Source organism: Rhinatrema bivittatum, chromosome 3 (genome assembly GCF_901001135.1).
Source record: "Rhinatrema bivittatum chromosome 3, aRhiBiv1.1, whole genome shotgun sequence".
In the NCBI taxonomy this organism is placed as follows: Eukaryota; Metazoa; Chordata; class Amphibia; order Gymnophiona; family Rhinatrematidae; genus Rhinatrema; species Rhinatrema bivittatum.
The window spans coordinates 117,541,032-117,557,102 of record NC_042617.1 but is presented as its reverse complement, the minus strand read 5'-3'; positions in this window follow the sequence as shown (position 1 = coordinate 117,557,102).

Genomic DNA, 16,071 nt, shown 5'->3' with positions numbered 1-16,071 from the left:
TTAGTCGTAGGCTTGTTTGAAGAGCTATGTTTTTAATTTTAATTTTAATTTTTTTTTTTATATTTCTGTATGCAAGGCTCTATGCGTAGGTCGGGGGGCATTCTGTTCCACAATGGGGAGCCATCTATGGAGAGTGCTCGGGCCCTTGTGGAGGAGAGATGTGTGAGTTTGGGAGAGGGAATGTATAAGGTTCCTCGGTAAGCTAATCTGGTGGGTCTGTCTGATTTATGAAAGCGGATAGTCATGTAGCCATTGTATATTTTCATTAAATAGTCATGTATATGAGAGTTAGGCTTTTGTATTGAATTCTCGAGGCGATAGGGAGCCAGTGGAGGTCTCTCAGAATGGGAGTAATATGATCTTTTTTGCGTGTATTAGTGAGAATTCTAGCTGTGGCATTCTGAAGCAGTTGAAGGGGTTTGATAGATGAGGTGGGGAGACCAAGGAGGAGGGAGTTACAGTAGTCAATTCTGGAGAATATGATGGTTTGAAGGACAGTTCGAAAATCAGAGAGGTGAAGGAGAGGTCTCATTTTCTTTACTACAATACATCAAAATGGTGCTATCCACTGCAGAGGAAGGTACCACAGCAATGCCATTGCTGTGCATTCAAGTGGACAGCATCATTTTTCAAAGACTGAAGAAGAAAAAAGATGTTGGGAGACTTGGTCCTAGGCAAAGGGACAGGACCTCAGGCTGGGCCCTAGTGCAGGGTCTAGAGTTCAGCCTCAGAGAGAGGACCAGGCCTGAGCCTAGGTCTCAGCAACTGGACCAGGCCTTTGGGCCCCAGTACCTTTTGGAGTAGGGGAGGGAGGTGTTGGATGAGACTATGGGGCAGGCTCTGAGGCAGGCCCAAACCCATGGAGGTTTGTTTTTTTTTGTTTTGTTTTGTTTTTTTTAAATTAAAGAAAATCAGAATTTTCACTGGATTTTCTTTTATTCTGTTTTGAAAACATAATGAAATGAAACAGGGAATGTCATTGACATTTTCTGTTTCATTTAAACTGAATGCACATCCCTAGTTACCAGCCAATTATAGTCCTGCAAGCTAGCTTCAGCTAGCTCTTCTGCTACTGAGAACCAAAACACTGTCGGACTCTGATGAAGCTTCCTTCCTCATTTGTAGTGATTGGCTTCACCCCAATGACATCCTGAAGGTGCCATTTTTAAAAACCTGAGGCTGACCTCTGAGGTGCCATATACTAGAGTGGCAAATGCACAAACGAGCATGCTCCTTTGTGCACGATTTCAATACTGAGTGATTTTGTAGGTTACCGTCTTATTTTATGGGATTTGTGAGCATGTCTTTTATGATATTTATTTGCTTAATTTTATTTATGTTTGTCATTATAAGGCTAGGTATGAGTGAGGCTATTCCAGTTATTTGTCGGTACAGGCGTTATGTTGGTATTCCTCGCCAAAAAGAGTGTTGTTTAAAGTCTACAAATAAAGTAATACATATGCTCCCCCTTTGCTGCACTTTTGACTGTTTTTCTGATTAGGGGCAAAACAATTTGTAAGAAACTTTTGGAAATTTTTTGAGAGAGGAAAAAAAAACAGATTTGGTCTATATTACTGAAATATGGTTACTTGATACCAATATTCTATTAAGTCAGTTATATTTACCTGCCTATCGGCTTTTTTCTCATCTCAGACCAAACAGAAGGGGAGTGGGGGCTCTTGATGGTTGCAAAAGCCTCTCTCAATATGTCTTTGGTATAACTTGAGGCTATTCCCAACTTTGAGGTGCCAGCAATTTCTAGTTCTTCCTAGAGTGTTTGATTTATAGTTCCCTCAGTTTTTAAGTACATATCCCTCAACGTTTGTTGATGATTTATTATTTTATGGTGGTATTAAGACATTTTTAGTTTTAGGAGATTTTAACCTACATGTTGATGCCTGTCCTTTATCGGAAAATTGTGATACTATTTTAAATACTATTTTAAATACTGCTTTAGGTTGGTCCCAACTGATTTATCAATCTACTCATAAGTATGATCATACATTAGATCTTGTGCTCCTGAGGAATGATTGACCCAACAGTATCAGTTGTAGATATTCATATCCTGAAGTACCATGAACTGATCATTATCTGATCCAAATCAAGATCCAGATTTTATGACTAACCATGTCACTTTTCCTCCTTTGAAATCTGATGTTGAGCAACTTCAGGTTGTATGGCTGTCCAGATTTCAGGATTCCACTATCTCCAATGCCAGTAGTGCTGTAGATAATTGGCATGAGACATTACAAAATATTTTAGATCTGATTGCCCCTATTAAAAATGTTATGATTGTTAGAATTCACAGAGCTCCTTGGTTTAGCAAAGATTTATTGATAGCTACAATAAATGACTGCTCTGGCATGCTGAGTGCCATTTCGTGAGATCACTTACAACTTGTCCTGAGGTAAACTCCCAGAGCAAGCTCACTGCCAAATCTGGACTATTTACTCATTTTTTTTCATGATAAGGTACATCAACTTGCTTTGCAGTTTGTAGCACATTCAGTGAATGTTTTTGAATGCAGTTACGATGCAAGAAAGTGGGAGCATTTTGATAATGTTTCCTCTGAAGAAATCATGCAGATTGTAGCAAAAATGAGTGGTACTTTTTGCCCATTAAACTCCCATTTCAATGTTCTTATAGAAGCCATGTTGATCTTAGTGTTGTGGAGCGCTAGGAGAGCGATCCCACTCCCGGGTGATGTGTGTCCTTGGGCCACGGCTCGACCCCAGAGGCCTCTGAAGAGGTGCCGCGGGAGGCGTGGCATGCCCGAGCATGGGCTGGACGGGAGCAGGGCTGGAGGGACATGGAAGACAGGCCCTCCTCTGGACCTGCACGCTTCGGAAGACCCAACAACGCAATGTTGGTCTTGTGAACAGTCCTCCGACCGTTCCTAGCCCTTTCGGACCTGCCGCAGGGTACGGCACGAAGCGGCAGGCCGGATGGAGGCCAGGGCAGCGAAGACTGGAACATGGATTCAGACGAGACTCAGGAACGACGTAGACTCAGGCACAGACGTGGACTCAGGACGAGGTGCAGGATGCATAGACGTGGACTCAGGACGAGGTGCTGGATGCACAGACGTGGACTCAGGACGAGGTGCTGGATGCACAGACGTGGACTCAGGACGAGGTGCTGGATGCACAGAGGTGGAGTCAGGAACGAGGGCTGAAGGAAGACATGGGCACTGTCCCTCAGGGCGCCCTACTCAGACCACCCACGGGACTGAGTCGCGGACCACCCTGTGAGCGGGAGAGCACAGGGAAGAGCAGGTTGCTGCACTCCTGGCAGCTTCGAGGCAAGGATATGCTGCACTCCTGGCAGCTTCGAGGCAAGGATACGCTGCACTCCTGGCAGCTTCGAGGCAGGTTAAAGCATCAGGATCAGGAACAAGGATTAAGACAGACCTCAGTGCTGGAACAAGGACATCTGGAACAGCAGGAACACGGATACTGGAACAGGAGACACACCTCAGGGCTGGAACATGGACATCTGAAACAGCAGGAACATCAGGACTGGAACACAAGTACTGGACGAAGAGACAGACCTTGGGACTGGAACGGCAGGCAGGTAGACATCAGGACTGGACGAGGAGCTCCGACAGGAAACAAGAAACACAGGACCTTGCAGAAGTGCTGGAACACGGACGACTTCCTGGAGCGAAGGATCTCAGGAGTGACCAACTCCTTGCGAAGGCAAAGACAGACTGAAAGCTGAGCCCTTTAGTAGGGCTGAGGTGGACAACGCCCAGGGAGGGGTCAGCAGGGGGCCACACCTGGCTGGCCCTTGAAGAGGAGCAGAGAGACGTGCGCTCGCGCCCTAGGGAGCTGGAGAGAAGAGCTGGAAGCTGGTGGCGTCCTCAGCCACGTGGAAGGCCAGGGAAGCAGTGGAGCAGCCCTGGGCTGGAGCTGGGTGAAGGCAGGTCAGTGGAGCAGCTGCAAGGACAGAAGCAGGAAGAAGCAGAGAGAGGTAAGGCTGGCTGCAGGCACCGGCAGAGAGAACAGAGAGCTGCAAGGACTGAAGCAGGAGAAGGGCTGACTGCAGGAACGGCTCCATGCCGTGAAGACAGCCCCAGGAGGAGAGGTAAGACTGCAGGCAGAGCAGAGAGCTGTAGCAGGCTGCAGGCACTGGCAGGGACGGCTTCCCAGCCAGGCAAGGACCCGGGCTGTAGCAGGCACCAGCAGAGACAGCCTGCTGACTGAAGGGCCCGGGATCGCAGCAGCACGTCGGGGGAAGGCAGGAACAGAGAAGCCGGCCGCATGGGAACAGCTGCGGGGACAGCCCCAGCTGATTCAGGGAGAAAGCAAGCAGCAGCGTCAGCAGCCCGACTGGCTGTCTGTGAGAAGGTAAGAGCCTGCCCACGCTTCTTGCGGGCAGGAGCATAACAGTTAGTACTTATCATTTAAGTTGTCAATTGTTCCTTTATGGAAAGATTATCTACCCAGTCTAAAATTGGTTCCGTGTGTCCAACATTAAAAAAAAGGTTAATTTAGATTTTGGCAATTGACATCTAATTTCAACTATCTTTTTTAGCTAAAGTTTTACAGGCCGATACAGTACAGTGCGCTCCCACAGAGCGCACTGTTAGCCTGGTCTTGGACGCGCGTTTTCTCTTACCCCTTATTCAGTAAGGGGAGGAAAACGCGCGTCCAATCCGCGGCACCTAATAGCGCCCTCAACATGCAAATGCATGATACCTATTAGGTATGCCCTCGCGATACAGAAAGTAAAATGTGCAGCCGAGCTGCACATTTTACTTTCAGAAATTAGCGCCGACCCAAAGGTCGGCGCTAATTTCTTCCGGCGCCGGGAAAGTGCACAGAAAAGCAGTAAAAACTGCTTTTCTGTGCACCCTCCGACTTAATATCATAGCGATATTAAGTCTGAGGTCCCGAAAAGTTAAAAAAAAAATTTGAATTCGACCCGTGGCTGTCGGGCCGAAAACCGGACGCTCAATTTTGCCGGTATCCGGTTTCCGAGCCCGTGGCTGTCAGCGGGCTCGAGAACCAATGCCGGCAAAATTGAGCGTCAGCTGTCAAACCCGCTGACAGCCGCCGCTCCTGTCAAAAAGGAGGCGCTAGGGACACGCTAGTGTCCCTAGCGCCTCCTTTTCCCCATTTTTACCATGTCACCTAATTTAAATACAGAATCGCGCGCACGTTCATCCGCTCTCCTGCGGACTTTACTGAATCGGCCTGTTAGAAAGTGTGCTCTTAAAGCAGTTACATATATTTTATTGAAGAACTGAACTTATTTGATGACTTCTGCTGCGGACGTAGGGCAGCACACAACACTGAAAGACTCCAGCCTAGCTTTGATGTATATTAGAACATAAGAACATAAGACTTGCCATAGTGGGTTTAAAAAAGGTTTGGATACATTCCTAGAGTAAAAATCCATAAACTACTATTAATTAATAAGCAATAGTAGCTTGAGATTTACTTAATGTCTGGGTACTTGCCAGGTACTTGTGACCTGGATTGGCCACTGTTGGAAACAGGATACTGGGCTTGATGGACCCTTGGTCTGATCCAGTATGGCATATCTTATGTTCTTAAGTTAAGACACCTGGTCCACTTTGGCATTTATTGCAACCTATCTACTGGGAAGCTCTTTCCCCTGTTCTCTTAGTATCCTTCGAAGATACATCATTCCGAACTATGTGCTTTTGAGCGATTCTCTGCTTTCCCCCATTATCTAGTTTAAAAACTGTACTATCCTCCTTTTTAAAGATTAGTGCCAGAAGCCAGGTTCCACTCTGGTTAAAGTGGAGTCCATGCTTTCGGAAAAGGCCCCCCTTTCCCAGAAATGAAGCCCAGTTCCTTACAAACTTAATACCCTCCTCCCTGTATCATTGTCTCATCCATGCATTGAGACTCTGGAGCTCAGTCTGTCTCTAGGTTCCTGCATGTGGAATGAGGATCATTTATGAGAATACTACACTGGAGGTTCAGGATTTCAGCTTTCTACCTAAAACCTTAAATTTGGTTTCTAGAACCTCCCTCCTACATTTTCCTATGTCATTGGTACCCACATGTATCAATTCAGCCAGCTCTTCCTGTCTCATCAAGGTAATGCATTCCTTCTAGGTGAACTTTCTCCTCCAAGGCAGTACGGGGGCTACCAGATTGGAGGTGGGATTTCTCTACTATGTCCCTGAAGGTTTCCTCTATATACCTCTCTTTTTCCCGTAGTTCCTTCAGGTTGGCCACTCAAGCCTCCAGAAATTGGACTCCTTTTCTGAGGGCCAGGAGCTCTCTGTACCTAGTGCACACATTCAGCCTCTTGCCAGCACGGGGAGATAATCATATAGATGGTACTCAGTGCAAAAGACTGGAAAGCCTCCCTCTCACTGGTGGGCTACTTTCTGTATCATAATTTTGTTGATTTGTTATTGAGTTAAAATATTTAAGGGAGCAGGAATGTAAAACTAATTTAAAGTGGCATTAGTTTCTTTCTGGTATTGTTAGAATTATCTTCTACCTTTGACACTCCATTATGCTTCACCATCTGAAACAACTAGGTTTAGCATCTACTGTATTAGCATGATTTACTTCCCTTTTTTGTCTGCTTGATTTCAAAGGGTAGTTATTGATAGGTCAAAGTCTTCTTTATTTGGTGTGAACAAAGGTGTTCTCAAGGTTCTGCCCCCTCTGCTACATTATTTAATATTTACATTTTTCCCGTATGCCAACTTTTGGCAAATCTGGATGTTGGTTATTTGACTTATGCAGACAACATCCAGTTTTATGTACCAGTTCAACTCAATATGGCTGATGCTTTGTCTAAGATACCTAGTTGTCTCTACTCTATCATACATGTGTTGGATGTTTCAGATGAGACTTGTTTTGAATATATAAAAGACTGTCAGTTTTCAATGCCAGGATATCCTGCACTGGAGTCATGAGGACTCTGAATCATCAATAACCCTGCAGAAAGTACTAAGCCAAATAAAGTTATGGAGACCCACCTGTAGAGGCTCCCTACTAGACCAGCATTAAGAGTGTCCCAAATAAGAGAGCTGTATATAAGGAGCTGTAGCCTGACACACCTTTGGCCCAACAATGCATACAGAATTCGCTCTGTGATATCCTATTGCCTGGTCCTTGGATACTCTCCTGATTCCTGCTCCGTCCCTGGTCCTCTGCTACATCCTGCTGCTTCTTGCTTTGCTCCTGGTCTTCGGGTCCTTCCTGGTTCTGGTTTCTGCCTGGGAAGTCCTGGCAGCTGCCTACACCAAGGGCTGAACCCAAGGGAACAGTAGCTGCTTCAGGTAAAAGACAGAGGGTCCGGACCACCTGACCTCTCCAAGTGCCTAGACAACATATCAAACCTTTGTCCCCAGAGGCGCAGACCATGATAAAGAAAGAGATTATATATCTCTCCAGCTTTTCTTTACCTAATATTCTTGCTATACTTTCTTTTGATGGAGCACAGATTGCAATTTCTAGACAAATCTGGTCTCTGGGATTTTTATGGAAAAGCTTTTATCACTTCATCCTCAAGTGAAACTCTAGAACTCTTTCTATAAGCTTTGTATGCTTCGCCAGCTGAAGCCATTTCTTTTGATGTTACAGTTCCACCTGCTGTGCAGCCTCCCTTCCACCAGCAAGCTTTGCTCACAGCTGCGCAAGTTACTTCCTTGCTGATCACATGACACATCAGTTCCAGATCTATTCAATCCAAATGTTGTTTCTCTTGGTGCCTCTTCATTATGTTACCTCAGCTCCCTGGCCATCCTTGTCTTGCTGTTCTGCTTTGCTTTGTGGCCTACCTAAGCCTTCTGCCTTGTTTTGTGGCCTACCCAGGTCTTCTGCCTTGTGGCCTGACCACGGATTGTACCTTGCCTTGTGGCCTGCCCATGGATTGTGCCTTGCCTTGTGGGCCTGCCCTGACCTTTTGCCTTGCGGCCTATCAAGGCCTTTTGCCTTGTCTTGCAGCCTATCCGGCCTTCTGCCTTGCCTTCTGACCTGCCCAGGCCTTCTGCCTTGCCTTGTGACCAGGGTTGCCAGGTTTTCATGACAGAACAAGCACATTTTTTCCAAAAAAACAAGCCCAAAAAAAGCCCAAAACATGTGAGATTGAAAATTCAATCCCCTCACGCTCATTCCCCCCTACTCTCATTGCTGACAGCAGGCTGAATCCATGCTTTTAGTTCACATTCCTCTTCCAACACTTTGCAGTACTTAGCCCAGTTCCTTACTTTAGCCATAGTAGATAAAAACCATTTAGTAGCGTAGCAGCCAATGACTGAAATAGTAGGTATGGACAGATTACAGTGGTGATCTGCTGCAGAGAGAAGAAATGAGAGAAAAAAAAGATGAAATCAAGTGGTGTAGAACAAATTAAAAAGCCCCGGCCCCCCACAGGCTCATCCCCATCCCCCTCCAAGCACATCCCCGGCCCCCACATGCTCATTCCCCACTCCCCCACACGCTCATTGCCCCACCCCCCTCCAAGCACATCCCTGGCCCCCACATGCTCATTCCCCCCTCCCCCACACGCTCATTGCCCCACCCCCCTCCAAGCACATCCCTGGCCCCCACATGCTCCTTCCCTCCTCCAAGCACATCCCTGGCCTCCACACGCTCCTTCCCCCCTCCAAGCACATCCCTGACCCCACCACGTGCTCCATCCCCCCTTCAAGTACATCCCCAGCCCCTCACACACTCCTCCCCTGATACCTGGCTGTAGCTGCACAATCTGAAGATTTCTTTGCTGTTGCTTGCTGCTGCTGGCCTTCCCGTTCCAGGTCTGCCCACATGCGATGCTGTGCACTGCATGCCATGCTGGACAGACGGTGCTAGTTCTGCCCACAAAATGTACTCGCCTCATGTCGGCTGTGCATCAACAAGGCTTGCAGCTCTACTCTGATTGGCTTACTACTGCAATATAGGGATAGGGTGCGCCTGCTATGGACAGGCTTCATCGCAGCAGCAGCCAATCAGTGTAACATCATTCAGAGCACAAGTCCCACCCAAAAAAACGCGACTGGCAGAAAAAATAGCCCAATTAAAAGCAACCCGCAAATCGGAAAAAAAAAACCTGCAAATGACTGCAAAAAGAAGCCCAATCTCACGGTAAATAAGCGAGGTTGGCAACACTGCTTGTGTCCTGCCCAGGCCTTCTGCCTTGCCTTGTGTGCCTTTCCAGGCCTTCTGGCCCTACTCTGTAGTCTTCTAGGTCTATCTGCCTTGTTCAGTGCCCTGTTGGGCTTTCCTGTTGTATTGTTGCCTGTTCTTTGTAGTTCTTACCCAGTCCTTGTCTAGCCTTGTCCGTGTTCAATCCTTGTCTTGCCCTGCCCAGTCCTGTCCTTTGTATGCATCCCAGGCCTTGCCCTTGCCTCGGTCCAAACTTGCCCTTGATTCCTCCAGCCTAGCCTATATCCATTTCCTTTTTTCCCCCCACAGTACCAGCCTTGCTTCCAGCCCTGCCTGTCTCTAGCTCCCAGCCTGTCTGAGTCCAGCACCAGACATGATGTTCTCTAGAAGGCAAGTCCTACCGGCCGCCAAAACCCAAATGCTCAAATTGTGGGGAAGGGGGCTGGTTAGGCAGAAGACACCTACATTCTTGCCTGTAGCACTTTGCTTCTTTTGCAGGAGTGATTCTTAACTCTAGCCTGCCGAACAATGGCAGAATGAAGAAGCCAAACAATCCCCATAAGAGTGAATGCAGAGCTTCCTGCCAACCTGGTAAGCAAAGAATACATTTTTGAACCCCTGCTTATTTCTGTAACTGGTGCCAATGTTGGAACCCACCACCATTCCTAGAATGTACTAATTGTAGTTCTCTGAACTCAGCCCGGTGGAAGTATGTGGGATGCAAAGTAGTGAACCCTGATATTCAGAGACCTGCTTTAGCTGCAATATATCCAAGTTGAGACCTAGGCTGCAAACTCCAGGCTCAGACAGCAGGAGATTTGCCTCTGGAAAAATACCCACTGCTGCCTTCTTGAATAGCATAGCTAATAAAACCACAGTTTGCCAAATTATTTTAAATTCCTTATCTGCAAGGGCAAAATCTGTTTCAGTATGTAGAACTCCTTCAGTTTTCTTGTACCTTTGAGACAAAAAGAACTAGTTGATCCAGCTGCAATCAGCTGCTGGCAGCAAACTTTTAATGAAGTCAACTCAGATTCCTAGAAGGGTAGCATGTACCTTCCCCACACCTGTCTTTTTTGGATGCTTCCTGACTGAACAATGTTCAGAAGCCAATTCCAATCCAACTACACAGAGTATGTTCCAGATTGCTGTTCCCTCAGCATCTGCAATTCTGTCTCCAAAGAAGCTCAGTGCCCCTGTTCAGCCATTAAGTGATGTGAAAACACCCTTGATGTTTTCTGATCACGCTCTGTATTTTTTCCAGCCTAAGGGAACAGTGTCAATAATAACCTAATTCCATGCTCTGCGGGTCTCTGCTGTGCCTTAGCTTCGGGAGGAGCCCAGTCCTGCAACTCTGCTCTGGGAGGAACCCGCTCATACATCTCTGCTCCATTGGGAGTCTGCTGCATGTACATGTATGCATGTATTTATTTATTTGTTTGTTTTTTATATATTGACATTCGATCGCAATATCACATCAGTTTACATGAAACTGAAAGGACAAATAAGACATGGGCAGCTTATTTTTACAGGATAACTTAGAACTTTACATGGAACAATTAGGTTAAGTTAAGTAGAGCTAATGGATTTCATAATCAACTTGGGATCTTGAGTACTTAAACATGGTAACTTAAATTAACTTAAATTTAAAAATGGTAGCTTAGAAAATCTAGAACTTAATAACTTAAATAATTTAACAGATAGAAGCAACAGTATGTTAACAGAGAGGCTGAACAAATTGCAGAGTCATTTGGATATTTCATTGAGAGTGGGAAACCATGTTATAGTGGGCGTGGGGGCCTTTAATGGACAAGCTTTGAGCTTAGTGATTTGTTCACTAATATCCATATAAGTGGAGGATTTCCTGAGGGTTCAGTAGGTGGGTTGATGGTGTTCTGGTAGTTGGAGGTGTGGTACAGGCTAGGTTTTTGGAGGAAAGGCTTTTTGGAAGAGCCATATTTTCAGGTGTTTTTTGAAGATTTGAGTCGAGGGTTCAGTTCTAAGTTGTAGTGGGAGATTGTTCCATAGTAGGGGTCATGCAACTGATAGGGCACGTTTCCTGATTGTAGATAAGTGCACTGCTTTTGGGGGGGGGGATTGTGAAGAGCCCGGATTCGTGGAGCGAAGACTCCTTTGTGGGGTGTAGAGGTGGAGGTATGTGTTGAGCCAGTTATCTTGTCATTGTTCAGTTTTTTGTGGATGAGTGTTAGGGTTTTGTATTGAATCCTAAAATTAATAGATAATCAATGAAGGTCTTTGAAGATGGGTGTGATGTGGTTGGATCTTTGCTGTTTGTGAGGGATCTTGCAGCCACATTTTGGAGTAGCTGCATAGGTCTGAGGGTGGAGGCTGGGAGGCTGAGGAGGAGGGTGTTGCAGTAGTTGAGCTTAGAGAATAGTAGAGATTGGCGGAAGGTGTGATAGTCTTGGTAGTGGAGAAGCGGTTTGAGTCGTTTTAGGATCTGCAGTTTGAAGAATCCGTCTTTTATCACTGTGTTGATGTGTTGTTTGAGGTTTAGTTCGCTGTCAAGTATGACGCCAAGGTCTTTTTACTGAGGGGGTTGGTGCGGAGTTGAGGTGTGGTGGGGTTGCTTGTTATATAGAGGATTTCGGTCTTGTTTTGGTTTAGAGAGAGGGATAGTTGTGCAAGTAGTTGAGATATTTTTGCTAGAAGTATGTCTCAGATCTTCAGTGTGTTTTCAAGGGTTTTGTTTAGGGGGAGCAGGATTTGTACGTCATCCGCATAGACATAATACAAGAGGCCTGCTTCTGACAGGAATTTGCAGAGGGGGAGCAGGTATATGTTGAAAAGGGTGGATGAGAGGGATGATCCTTGTGGGGACGCCGTGGGGGAGGGATATTTGGGAGGATTCTGTTGTATTTATGTTTATTTTGAAAGCTCTCTCTGTCTGTCTTTCACCAAGCCTTCTCTGATCCCCCAGACAATCACTAGTTGCCCTTATTCTCACCTGGACGATGGTCTTTTATCCTCCTGAACGATGGACTCTGGCACTTCCAGGTTAAAGCACATTAAACTTTAACCCGTATTCTCTACTGTATTATTTTATAATTACTACCTGCCTTTACCTTCTTTCCAGCTATTTAAGCTTCCAAGTTCTTTACTCCTTGTTGAATGTAACTTTGCCTTATTCACCTCTATTGTTTAATTACGTTAGTTGTCGCTTCAGTTATACCCTTGTTCAATGTAAACCGATCCGATATGGTTATTACTATGAAGGCAGGTATAAAAAAGTGTTAAATAAATAAAATATGATTTAAACCATTTGAATGTGGTGTCGCAAAGTCTGATTTCTTTCAGTCTGTTTAATAGTGTTTTGTGGTTGATTGTGTCAAAGGCGGCGGAGATGTCTAGGAGTATCAGAAGGTAGGATTGGCCACTGTCAAGTCCTCATAGGATAGTGTCGGTAAGGGTGAGTAGAAGGGTTTCCGTGCTGTATAGTTTTCTGAAGCCTTGTTGTGCTGGCAGTAGGATGTTATGATTTTCTAGGTGGTCGGAGAGTTGGTTGTTGACAATTTTTTCTAGAATTTTGGCTATGAAGGGGAGGTTGGAGATGGGCCTGTAGTTTGCTGGTTTAGATTTGTCAGGGTGTGGTTTTTTAAGGATAGGTTTGACTACTGCACATTTAAGTTTGTGAGGGAATATGCCGTGTTCGAGGGATAGGTTGATAATGTCTGCAATGGGTCTGGCAATGAGATTGGGGACAAGTTTTGGGAATTTGATGGGGATGTGGTCGAGAGGATGGGAGGCAGGGTTTGTCTTTTGGATGATGTTTTCAATTTCGGTGGATGCAACGGGTTCAAATTGTGTCCAAGTGGTATTGGGTATGATTGGTGATTTAGGGGGTTCCATGTTGACGGGGGGGGGGGGGGGGTTGACTTTGCAATGAGGTTGGTGACTTTGTCCTTGAAGAAATGTGCCAGATCTTTGCAGGCGTTGGTTGGGATGTTGTATGAAGTAGCGTTCTGATTTGGGTTAGTTAGGTCTGTGATGTAGGCAAATAAGGTTCTGGGGTTGAATTGATACTAGTTGATTTTCTTTGCGTAGAAATCACGCTTTGCTTTGTCGAGGTCAGTTTTGTATATGTAGAGGATTGTCCTGTATTTGTCTTTTAGTTCTGTTGTTTGCATGCTTCTCCATTTTTTTTCGGTTTGCCTTAGTAGTCGTTTGATGTTTTTTAGTTCGGGGGTGTGCCAGGGGGCTTTGTGTTTATCAGATGTTTTAATTTCTTTTCTTATGGTTGGGCATTTGATCTTGGCTATTTCAGAGTTGATGGAGTTCCATGAGTTTGTTGCAGAGTTGGTGTCGTTCTTGTTTAGGGATTTTAAGGAGTTTGGTAGCAACTCAGTGAGGTCGTCGCTGGAGCAAGGCTTGATGAAGTTAATGTACTTGTTGGAGGTGTTCGACCTCGTGTGGGGGTATTGAAGTTGGAGGTTGGTTTGTATGAGTTTGTGATCCGACCAGGGTATGGAGGTAGCTGTGGGTGAAAGGTTGTTGGAGATTTTATTGTTGATAAATATTAAGTCCAGGGTATGATCGGATTTTTGGGTAGGGGAGTTGATTATTTGTTTAAAGCCGATGGCGGCCATGATGTTGATGAGGAGCTCGCAGGTATACAGCTGTCCTCCAGGGAGAGTCCGCTCCATCTGTTGCACTCCAGGAGGAGCCCGCTTATTCAGATCTGCTCCATAAGTCCTTCACCCACTTTGCTTCTTGAGTTGTCCACTCCACCCACTCCACTCCATGAGGAGCCCACTCATATAGCTGTGCTCCATGAGGAGTCTGCTCATACAGTTCTACTCCAGAAGGAGCCTACTCCATCCATTTCACTCCAGGAGAAGCCCGCTTATACAACTCTGCTCCATGAATAGTCTGCTCCATCCGTTCCACTCTGGGAGGAGCCTGCTCACACTGCTGTGCTCCATGAGGAGTCCGCACCATCCATTCCACTCCAGGAGGAGCCCACTTACATAGCTCCACTCCATGAAGAGCCTGTTCCAGCTGCCTTGTGCCCGAGAGATGCTGTTCCAACTGCTCCACGACCGAGATGTCATTCCAGCCTCCCAATCCTGAGAGAGACCATTCCAGCTGCTCCTCATCCAAGAGACACCTTTCCAGCCACCCTGCACCTGAGAGATACCATTCCAGCCACCCCATGCCCAAGAGACACCGTTCCAGCCATCCCGCACCTGAAAAATGCCAGCTCAGTCACCCCATGCCTGAGAGACTCCGGCCCAACTGCCAGGCACCCAAGATACTCCAGCTCAGCTGCCCCAAGCCAGAGAGACACTGGCCCAGCACCCGAGTGACTCCAGGCCAACTGCCCAGCGCCCAAAAGACTCTGGCAAAACTTGTCAGTGCTAGGAAGATTCCTATCCTGTACTTCAGCTCTGGAGAGGCTCTGACCCAGCGCTTTGACATCATTAAAATCATCCATTGTATCTGAAGACTGGAGGGTGGCCAATGTAATCCCAATATTTAAAAAGGGCTCCAGGGGTGATCCAGGAAACTATAGACCAGTGAGCCTGACTTCAGTGCCTGGAAAAATAGTGGAAACTATTCTAAAGATCAAAATCTTAGAGCATATAGAAAGACATGGTTTAATGGAACACAGTCAACATGGATTTACTCAAGGGAAGTCTTGCCTAACAAATCTGCTTCATTTTTTTGAAGGGATTAATAAACATGTGCATAAAGGTGAACCGATAGATGTATGTGTATTTGGATTTTCAGAAGGCGTTTGACAAAGTCCCTCATGAGAGGCTTCTAAGAAAACAAAAAAGTCATGGAATAGGAGGCGATGTCCTTGTGTGGATTACAAACTGGTTAAAAGACAAGAAATAGAAATGAAAGAAAAAGAAATAGAAATAGAAATGGTCAATTTTCTCAGTGGAAAAGGGTAAACAGTGGAGTGCCTCAGGGTTCTGTACTTGGACCAGTGCTTTTCAATATATTTATAAATGATCTGGAAAGGAATATGACGAGTGAGGTTATCAAATTTGCAGATGATACAAAATTATTCAGAGTAATTAAATAACAAGCAGATTGTGATACATTACAGGAGGACCTTGCAAGACTGGAAGACTGGGCATCCAAATGGCAGATGAAATTTAATGTGGACAAGTGCAAGGTGTTGCATATAGGGAAAAATAACCCCTGCTGTAGTTACACGATGTTAGGTTCCATATTAGGAGCTACCACCCAGGAAAAAGATCTAGGCATCATAATGGATAATACTTTGAAAGTGTCAGCCCAGTGTGCTGCAGCAGTCAAAAAAGCAAACAGAATGTTAGGAATTATTAGGAAGGGAATGGTGAATAAAACAGAAAATGTCATAATGCCTCTGTATCACTCCATGGTGAGACCGCACCTTGAATACTGTGTACTGGTCGCTGCATCTCAAAAAAGATATAGTTGCGATGGAGAAAGTACAGAGAAGGACAACCAAAATGATAAAGGGGATGGAACAGCTCCCCTATGAGGAAAGGCTGAAGGAGGTTAGGGCTGTTCAGCTTGGAGAAGAGACGGCTGAGGGGGGATATGATAGAGGTCTTTAAGATCATGAGAGGTCTTGAACGAGTAGATGTGAAGCGGTTATTTACACTTTCAGATAATAGAAGGACTAGGGGACAATCCATGAAGTTAGCAAGTAGTACATTTAAGACTAATCGGAGAAAATTCTTTTTCACTCAACACACAGAATTAAGATCTGGAATTTGTTGCCAGAGATTGTGGTTAGTGCAGTTAGTGTAGCTGGGTTCGAAAAAGGTTTGGATAAGTTCTTGGAGGAGAAGTCCACTAACTGCTATTAATCAAGTTTATTTAGGGAAAAGCCACTGCTATTTATTGCATCAGTCGCATGGGATCTTCTTGGTGTTTGGGTACTTGTCAGGTTCTTGTGGCCTGATTTGGCCTCTGTTGGACATAGGATGCTGGGCTTGATGGACTC